Genomic DNA, 10,214 nt, shown 5'->3' on the forward strand with positions numbered 1-10,214 from the left:
GCTGAAAAACATTAGGGTCGTGTTTCCATAAGACACCTGCTGTCCCTGTTCACCCGTCAGTTTAAATGGGTACCTGGGTGTTAGTGGACTGGTGTGGGTCGCATCCTGGGATAAAACTGACCTAATTTGGCCGAGAATGCTGAGCATAACAAGCAGCTTTCTATATAGTAGTATGTCACTGATGTCAGCTATGGTCTGTATACCTTGTACATATACTGGTAGTAAATGTATTATTATTATAACAACAACCTTAGTTGAACTTATACTCTGACAACAGTGTATTAACCAACGTCAGGTTGGCCGAGTGGTCTAAGGCGCCAGATTTAAGCTCTGGTACTCGCAAGAGTGCGTGGGTTCGAACCCCACACCTGACACATTAATATCGTGGTTTCTTTTTGTGGCTTAGTGGTGATGCGTACGCATCGAAACCGAAGTGTCCGGGGTCGATCTTGGGACGAGTAGAGCCTTTATACCCATTATCTTACACCTGTCGTCACCGAGCGCCCATCAGTAAACAGTAACGTATCTTATAGCAGTGTTGGGATCATCCTGGGTAACAGGAAGGAAGGTTTATGGTGGAAATAAGTCAGACTGACTAACTCGGGTTATCCTGGGCACTGTAACACTAGGTAAAAAATGTGAATAAACTTTCTCCTGACAAGAGTTGCACATGCCTGGGTAGGTATGAAGTAACATGATTACATTATCCGAGTTTAATATAGTTTAATATGTTTATTATGCACACTATACCCATCCTGTGGGCGGTAGTCAAAAGATTACAGAGGTACATAATGGGTCCAGGGACTGGACTCCAAAGTTTTGATAGCTGAACAAGTTACAAAGGTAATGAACTCACAATTTACAAAGGTAATGAACTCACAATTTACAAAGGTAATGAACTCACAATTTACAAAGGTAATGAATCCTGTAAGAATGGTTACTTACGTTTATACATGGCTACAATCATGAACAAATTATAGAGTAATGAGCAATTCACACTTCCACACCCGGTCACAACTGTAATGACTTATTGGTGCAAATATTGATTGTTGAGTCACACACACACACACACACACACACACACACACACACACACACACACACACACACACACACACACACACACACACACACACACAAACTCATACATACACAAACTCATACACACACACACACACACACACACACACACACACACACACACACACACACACACACACACATACATATATAGTTTTAAGAAGAGGTATGACAAAGCTCGGGAAGCAGAGAGGGAGAGGACCTAGTAGCGATCAGTGAAGAGGCGGGGCCAGGAGCTGAGTACCGACCCCTGCAACCACAATTAGGTGAGTACACACACGAGGCACTAAACTACAGACCTGTGTCTCTGACATGTATTGTATGCAAAGTCATGGAGAAGATTATCAGGAGGAGAGTGGTGGAACACCTGGAACGGAACAAGATTATAAATGAAAACCAGCATGGGTTCATGGAAGGCAAATCCTGTATCACAAACCTTCTGGAGTTTTATGACAAGGTAACAGAAGTAAGACACGAGAGAGAGGGGTGGGTTGATTGCATTTCCCTAGACTGCAGGAAGGCCTTTGACACAGTTCCTCACAAGAGATTAGCGCAGAAACTGGAGGATTAGGCGCATATAACAGGGAGGGCACTGCAATGGATCAGGGAATACCTGACAGGGAGGCAGCAACGAGTCATGGTACATGAAGAGGTATCATAGTGGGCGCCTGTGACGAGCGGGGTCCCACAGAGGTCAGTTCTAAAACCAGTGCTATTTTTTATATATGCGAACGACATAATGGAAGGAATAGACTCTGAAGTGTCCCTATTCGCAGACGATGTGAAGCTGATGAGAAGAATTAAATCGGATGAGGATGAGGCAGGACTGCAAAGAGATCTGGACAGGCTGGACATGTGGTCCAGAAACTGGCTTCTCGAATTCAACCCTGCCAAATACAAAGTCATGAAGATTGGGGAAGGGCAAAGAAGACCGCAGGCTAGGTGGACAAAGACTACAGACCTCGCTCAGGGAGAAAGACCTTGGGGTGACCATAACACCGAGCACATCACCGGAGGCACACATCAACCAAATAACTGCTGCAGCATACGGGCGCCTGGCAAACCTGAGAATAGCGTTCCGATACCTTAATAAGGAATCGTTCAAGACACTGTACACTGTGTATGTCAGGCCCATACTGGAGTATGCAGCACCAGTTTGGAACCCACACCTGGTCAAGCACGTCAAGAAGTTAAAGTACAAAGGTTTGCAACAAGGCTAGTCTCAGAGCTGAAGGGAATGTCGTACGAGGAAAGGTTGAGGGAAATTGGACTGACGACACTGGAGGGCAGAAGGGTCAGGGGAGACATGATAACGACATACAAGATACTGCGGGGAATAGACAAGGTGGACAGAGATAGGATGTTCCAGAGAGGGGACACAGAAACAAGGGGTCACAACTGGAAGCTGAAGACTCAGACGAGTCACAGGGACGTTAGGAAGTATTTCTTCAGTCATAGAGTCGTCAGGAAGTGGAATAGCCTAGCAAGTGAAGTAGTGGAGGCAGGAACCATACATAGTTTTAAGAAGAGGTATGACAAAGCTCAGGAAGCGGAGAGGGAGAGGACCTAGTAGCGATCAGTGAAGAGGCGGGGAAGGGAGCTGAGTCTCGACCCCTGCAACCACAATTAGGTGAGTACAATTAGGTGAGTACACACTAACACACAGGACCTCGTAGCACTCAATGAAGAGACGGGGCCAGGAGCAGAGTCTCGACCACTGCAACCACAGTTAGGCGAGTACACACACATACAGCAAATGGCTCCTGGAGTTTAACCCCACAAAGTGCAAAGTCATGAAGATTGGGGAAGGGCAAAGAAGACCGCAGACAGAGTACAGTCTAGGGGGCCAGAGACTACAAACCTCACTCAAGGAAAAAGAACTTGGGGTGAGTATGGCAAAGCTCACGAAGCAGAGAGGGAGAGGACCTAGTAGCGATTAGTGAAGAGGCGGGGCCAGGAGCTGAGTCTCGACCCCTGCAACCACAATTAGGTGAGTACAATTAGGTGAGTACATACACACAGACACACACACACAGACACACACACACACACACACACACACACACACACACACACACACACACACACACACACACACACACACCTGACAGGGAGGCAACAACGAGTCATGGTACGTAATGATGTATCACAGTGGGCACCTGTGACGAGCGGGGTCCCACAGGGGTCGGTCCTAGGACCAGTGCTATTTTTGGTATATGTGAACGACATGACGGAAGGGTTAGACTCAGAAGTGTCCCTGTTTGCAGATGATGTGAAGTTAATGAGGAGAATTAAATCTGATGAGGACCAGGCAGGACTTCAAAGAGACCTGGACAGACTGGACACCTGGTCCAGCAAATGGCTTCTCGAATTTAATCCTGCCAAATGCAAAGTCATGAAGATAGGGGAAGGGCACAGAAGACCACAGACAGAGTATAGGCTAGGTGGCCAAAGACTGCAAACCTCACTCAAGGAGAAAGATCTTGGGGTGAGTATAACACCGAGCATGTCTCCGGAAGCACACATCAATCAGATAACTGCTGCAGCATACGGGCGCCTGGCAAACCTGAGAACAGCATTCCGATACCTTAGTAAGGAATCATTCAAGACACTGTACACCGTGTATGTCAGGCCCATACTGGAGTATGCAGCACCTGTTTGGAACCCGCATTTGATAAAGCACGTCAAGAAACTAGAGAAAGTACAAAGGTTTGCGACAAGGTTAGTTCCAGAGCTAAGGGGAATGTCCTATGAAGAAAGATTAAGGGAAATCGGCCTGACGACACTGGAGGACAGGAGGGTCAGGGGAGACATGATAACGACATATAAAATACTGCGTGGAATAGACAAGGTGGACAAAGACAGGATGTTCCAGGGAGGGGACACAGAAACAAGAGGCCACAATTGGAAGTTGAAGACACAAATGAGTCAGAGAGATAGTAGGAAGTATTTCTTCAGTCATAGAGTTGTAAGGCAGTGGAATAGCCTAGAAAATGACGTAGTGGAGGCAGGAACCATACACAGTTTTAAGACGAGGTTTGATAAAGCTCATGGAGCGGGGAGAGAGAGGGCCTAGTAGCAACCGGTGAAGAGGCGGGGCCAGGAGCTAGGACTCGACCCCTGCAACCACAAATAGGTGAGTACAAATAGGTGAGTACACAGATACACACACATACACAAACTCATACACACACACACACAGATACACACACATACACAAACTCACACACACACACACACACACACACACACACACACACACACACACACACACACACACATACACAAACTCATACACACACACACACAGATACACACACATATACAAACTCACACACACACATACACACACACATACTCATACACACACACACACTCCTGGCGGGGCCAGGAGCTAAGACTCGACCCCTGCAACCACAAATAGGTGAGTACACACACACACACACACACACACACCCACACTCATACACACACACGCACACACACACACACATACACAAACTCATACACACACACACACTCATACACACACACACACACACACACACACACACACACACACACACACACACACACACACACACACACACACACACACACACACACACACTCATACACACACACGCAATCAGCGAAGAGGCGGGGCCAGGAGCTGTGACTCGACCCCTGCAACCACAAATAGGTGAGTACAAATAGGTGAGTACACACACTCATACACACACACACACACACACACACACACGGATGAGGATCAGGCAGGACTACAAAGAGACCTGGACAGGCTACAAGCCTGGTCCAGCAACTGGCTCCTTGAATTTAACCCTGCCAAATGCAAAGTCATGAAGATTGGGGAAGGGCAAAGAAGACCGCAGACACAATATAGTTTAGATGGCCAAAGACTGCAAACCTCACTCAAGGAAAAAGATCTGGGGGTGAGTATAACACCGAGCATATCTCCTGAGGCGCACATCAATCAGATAACTGCTGCAGCATACGGGCGCCTGGCAAACCTACGGATAGCGTTCCGATACCTCAGTAAGGATTCGTTTAAGACTCTGTATACCATTTACGTCAGGCCCATACTGGAGTATGCATCACCAGTTTGGAATCCACACCTAGTCAAGCACGTCAAGAAATTAGAGAAAGTGCAAAGGTTTGCAACAAGACTAGTCCCAGAGCTACGGGGATTGTCCTACGAAGAAAGGTTGACGGAAATCGGCCTGACGACACTGGAGGACAGGAGGGTCAGGGGAGACATGATAACGACATATAAAATACTGCGAGGAATAGACAAGGTGGACAAAGACGGGATGTTCCAGAGATGGGGCACAGACACAAGAGGTCACAATTGGAAGTTGAAGACTCAGATGAATCAAAGGGATGTTAAGAAGTATTTCTTCAGTCATAGAGTAGTCAGGCCATGGAATAGCCTAGAAAGGGATGTAGTGGAGGCAGGAACCATACATAGTTTTAAGGCGAGGTATGATAGAGCTCATGGGGCAGGGAGAGAGAGGACCTAGTAGCAATCAGCGAAGAGGCGGGGCCAGGAGCTGTGAATCGACCCCTGCAACCACAAATAGGTGAGTACAAATAGGTGAGTACACACACACACACACACACACACACACACACACACACACACACACACACACACACACACACACACACACACGGGGCCAGGAGCTAGGACTCGACCCCTGCAACCACAAATAGGTGAGTACACACACACACACACACACACATACACACACACATTTACGTCAGGCCCATCCTGGAGTATGCAGCACCAGTTTGGAATCCACACCTAGTCAAGCACGTCAAGAAACTAGAGAAAGTGCAAAGGTTTGCAACAAGACTAGTCCCAGAGCTACGGGGATTGTCCGACGAATAAAGGTTGAGAGAAATCGGCCTGACGACACCGGAGGACAGGAGGGTCACGGGAGACATGATACCGACATATAAAATACTGCACGGAATAGACAAGTTCAAAGTTTATTCTCTATAAGGATTACAATGCTGAGATTACAGAAATTTGGTTATTGTGAGGTTTACATGTAGTAAAATTGTGATTACAGAGTGTACCACTAGAATGCTTAGCATGGCTAGGCGTTTCGGGCATACTTAGTTTTATTCTTAATTGTAAAATATTACAAATTATGAGGTAAGTTGGTATTATGGCTAAGTGACTAAATACTAGTTTGTAAGTTTAGCAATGTGAATGCTTTTGTTTTGGCACAGTACATAGTTTCAGTGTTGGAGTATCACAGGATTCATTATTTTAAGATTGAGATTAATATTTCTGTTTATGGTCAAATGAGTGAGTGAGTGTAAGTGTGAACCACCAGGTGGTATTCGTGTAGTTAGTTGACGGGGTGTATCAGGGAGATAAGATGTTTTCTAATGGTAGTTTTGAAGGTGATGAATGTGTCTGCAGCTCTAGAGTTCTCAGGTAGGGTGTTCCAGATTTTAGGGCCTTTGACATACATTGAATTTTTGTAAAGGTTTAGTCGGACACGGGGAATGTCGTAGAGATGTTTGTGTCTGGTGTTATGCCTGTGAGTTCTGTCACAACTATCAAGAAAGCGTTTTAGGTCAAGGTTGATATTAGAGTTTAAGGCCCTGTAGATGTAGATTGCACAGTAGTAAGTGTGGACGTACTGAACTGGGAGTAAGTTTAGGTCTATGAAGAGTGGGGGGGGGGTGTGTTGCCAGGGATGGGATTTAGTGATTATTCTTACTGCAGCTTTTTGTTGGGTTATTATTGGCTTTAGGTGTGTTGCTGCAGTTGATCCCCAAGCACAAATAGCATAGGTGAGGTATGGATAAATAAGTGAGTGGTATAGTGTGAGAAGGGCATTTTGCGGCACGTAGTATCGTATCTTGGAGAGGATCCCAACCGTTTTGGATACTTTTTTGGTTATATGCTGGATATGGGTGCTGAAATTCAGGTTGTTGTCAAGGTATAAGCCTAGGAATTTTCCCCCATTATTTCTTGTAATTAGAGTGTTGTCAATCTTAATGTTAATTTGTGCATCTCCTGCTCTGCTACCAAACATAATATAGTAGGTTTTGTCAGTGTTAAGCGTAAGTTTATTGGCTGTCATCCAAGTCGATATTTTAATCAGCTCCTCATTCACAATGGTGTTGAGGGTGGCAAGATTAGGGTGAGAGATGACATAAGTCGTGTCATCAGCAAAGAGAATGGGTTTCAGGTGTTGGGATACGTTTGGAAGGTCATTGATGTATATGAGGAAGAGCAGGGGACCAAGGACACTTCCCTGCGGAACTCCAGTATCAAGTGGCCGTGTTGCTGATGCTGTGTCTTTAATGGTGACGTACTGATACCTATTTATTTTATTTATTTATTTATTTATTTATTTATTTAAAAATTTGTGCACACATACAGAGGTACAAAAAATACAGAAAAGAGCAGTATGCCAAAGCCACTTATACTATGCATAGCATTACGGGCTGGCTTAAAATTAACTTAAGATGAACTAAGCAATGATGACATCGGTGATAAAACTTTAATGTAAACAGATTACTATAAAGCACAAGTGAGTATTACAAAGACAGGTCATATGGTTGTATGCTTTGTTGTACATTCAGTAGAATGGAGTATTCTGTTAGGTAGTGTATTTAAAAAATAATAAAGTTAGATTGGGTTTTAGGTTTAACATTTATGTGATATAATTGTGAGAAACATTTAAGATATACAATTTATAAGGTTCAGTTATTCAGTATTTATTTGGTTTTGGGTGAGTAAGTGATCTTTGAGAAGAGACTTGAATTTATAAACAGGTAGTGTTTCTTTTATATTTACAGGTAATGAGTTCCAGATTTTAGGGCCTTTTATGTGCATTGAGTTTTTGCATAGTGTGAGATGGACACGAGGAACATCAAAGAGTGATCTGTGCCTTGTGTTATGGTCATGTGTTCTGTTGAGGTTGGCAAGGAGATGTTTGAGGGGAGGGTTAATATCAGAGTTAAGTGTTCTATGTATGTAATAGGTGCAGTAATAAGTATGAATGTTTTGTATGGTGAATAGGTTTAGTGTATTGAATATTGGTGGAGTGTGCTGCCTATAGTGAGAATTTGTTATCATTCTAACTGCAGCCTTTTGTTGGGTAATTAGTGGTCTGAGATGGTTACTTGTTGTTGAGCCCCATGCACAAATTCCATAGGTGAGATAGGGGTAAATAAGAGAGTGATATAGGGCCAGGAGGGCTGACTGTGGAGCATAGTACCGTATCTTCGATAGTATGCCTACAGTCTTGGAAATTTTCTTAGAAATTTGTTGTATATGTGTATGAAATTTGAGTCTATTATCAAGGTGGATTCCTAAGAATTTTCCCTCTGTTAGCTTTGTGATAGGTGATCCGTTTATCATTATGTTAAGAGGGACATCTGTAGCTCTGTTACCAAACTGAATGAAGTAGGTTTTGTCAATGTTTAGTGTAAGTTTGTTAGTCCTCATCCAGGTAGATATTTTCTGTAATTCTGTATTTACAGTATTGGCTAGCGTGACTGGGCTCGGGTGGGAGAAGACGTATGTAGTGTCATCTGCAAATAGTGTGGGTTTGAGTAATTGCGAAGCATTTGGTAGGTCATTTATGTATAGGAGAAAGAGAAGAGGGCCAAGGACACTTCCCTGTGGGACACCAACTGTAATTGGTTGTGCAGAAGAGTTTGCCCCATTTGCATACACATATTGGCTTCTGTTGCTGAGGTATGACTTGAGGTAGTTGAGGGAGTGCCCTCTTATACCATAGTGTCCCAGTGGGACTTCTTTTTTCTCTATTGCAGTGTATATATGTTCTAGCATGTGTATAATAGCATCATTAGTATTTTTATTTGGCCTGAATCCAAATTGGCAGGGGTTGAGTATGTTTTGGGAGATAAGGTAGGAGTAGATTCGTTTATGAATTAATTTTTCGAAGATTTTTGAGAGAGGGTGTAAGTTGGATATTGGCCTATAGTTATTCAACTCTGTTTGGTCTCCTCCTTTGTGGATCGGGGTGACCCTTGCTATTTTGAGTACTGTGGGGAAGGTAATGTAAGATTTGAAATAAGCAAGCGCATGGCCTCTTATACCGTAATGATCAAGTTTGTGGAGTAGGATGTCGTGGTCTACTGTGTCAAAAGCTTTTCTTAGGTCAATAAAAATTCCTAGTGGATATTCCTTATTTTCCAACGCTGTGTAAAGCAGATCTAGCATTTTTATGATTGCATCATTAGTGCTTTTATTTTTCCTGAATCCAAATTGGCAGGGGTTGAGTATGTTTTGAGCCGTTATAAATGAATACAGTCTCCTGTGCACGAGTTTCTCAAAGATTTTGGATAGCAATGGTAAGTTAGATATTGGCCTATAGTTGTTTAAGTCTGTAGGGTCACCACCTTTATGTATTGGTGTAACCCTTGCCATCTTGAGTAGTTTCGGGAAGGTGCTAGTCTCTAGTGACTTATTAAAAAGTAATGAAATTGCATGCGAAAGGACATGGGCCGCTCGCTTGTACAGTAAAGGTGGGACATGAGACAGATTTCCAGAGTTATTTTTAAGTGACTTTATAATCTCAATGACTTCCGTGGGCTCAGTTGGTGCAAGACAGAAGGAATTAGGGAAATTCCCATCTAGGTAGTCCCCGGCATGGGCATTGGTATGTGGGATTTTACTGGCGAGATTAGATCCTATGTTTGAGAAGAAGTCGTTTATCTTGTTAGCTGTGTCAGTGGGATGTAGTGGTGTTTCATTAGGTTTAGTTAGGACAATATTCTTGGCTTTTCTCAGTTTGTGGGTCCCTAGAATCTGAGAGAGTGTTTTCCAGGTCTTTTTTATATCTCCTCTAGTGTCTGTGAATCTACTGGAGTAGTATAATTGTTTGGCTTTCTTTATTACTTTGGTGAGAGCTGATGAATAGTGTTTAGGAGTATCTTTGTGTATTAAGCCCTGTCTATATTGCTTTTCATATTGGTGTTTCTTGTCAATGGATTTCAGAATGGTGCTGGTTAGCCATGGGCAACCAAGCCGTTTGTTTGTGATCTGTTTTGTTTTATAGGACAATGTTTGTTGTATAGTCTAAGTAATTTGTTAAGAAAAATGTCTGTCCAGTCGTCAATACCATTGGCCTTGGAGA

General features: G+C 43.7%; 1 non-coding gene across 1 annotated transcript; it reads left to right on the plus strand.

Annotated features, from left to right (window-relative positions):
• Positions 1-290: 290 nt before the first annotated feature.
• TRNAL-UAA (transfer RNA leucine (anticodon UAA)) lies at positions 291-374 on the plus strand. The gene has a single exon. It is a non-coding gene; the product is annotated as a tRNA-Leu (tRNA).
• Positions 375-10,214: the final 9,840 nt, after the last annotated feature.

This window comes from Cherax quadricarinatus, chromosome 57 (genome assembly GCF_038502225.1).
Source record: "Cherax quadricarinatus isolate ZL_2023a chromosome 57, ASM3850222v1, whole genome shotgun sequence".
Taxonomy (NCBI): Eukaryota; Metazoa; Arthropoda; class Malacostraca; order Decapoda; family Parastacidae; genus Cherax; species Cherax quadricarinatus.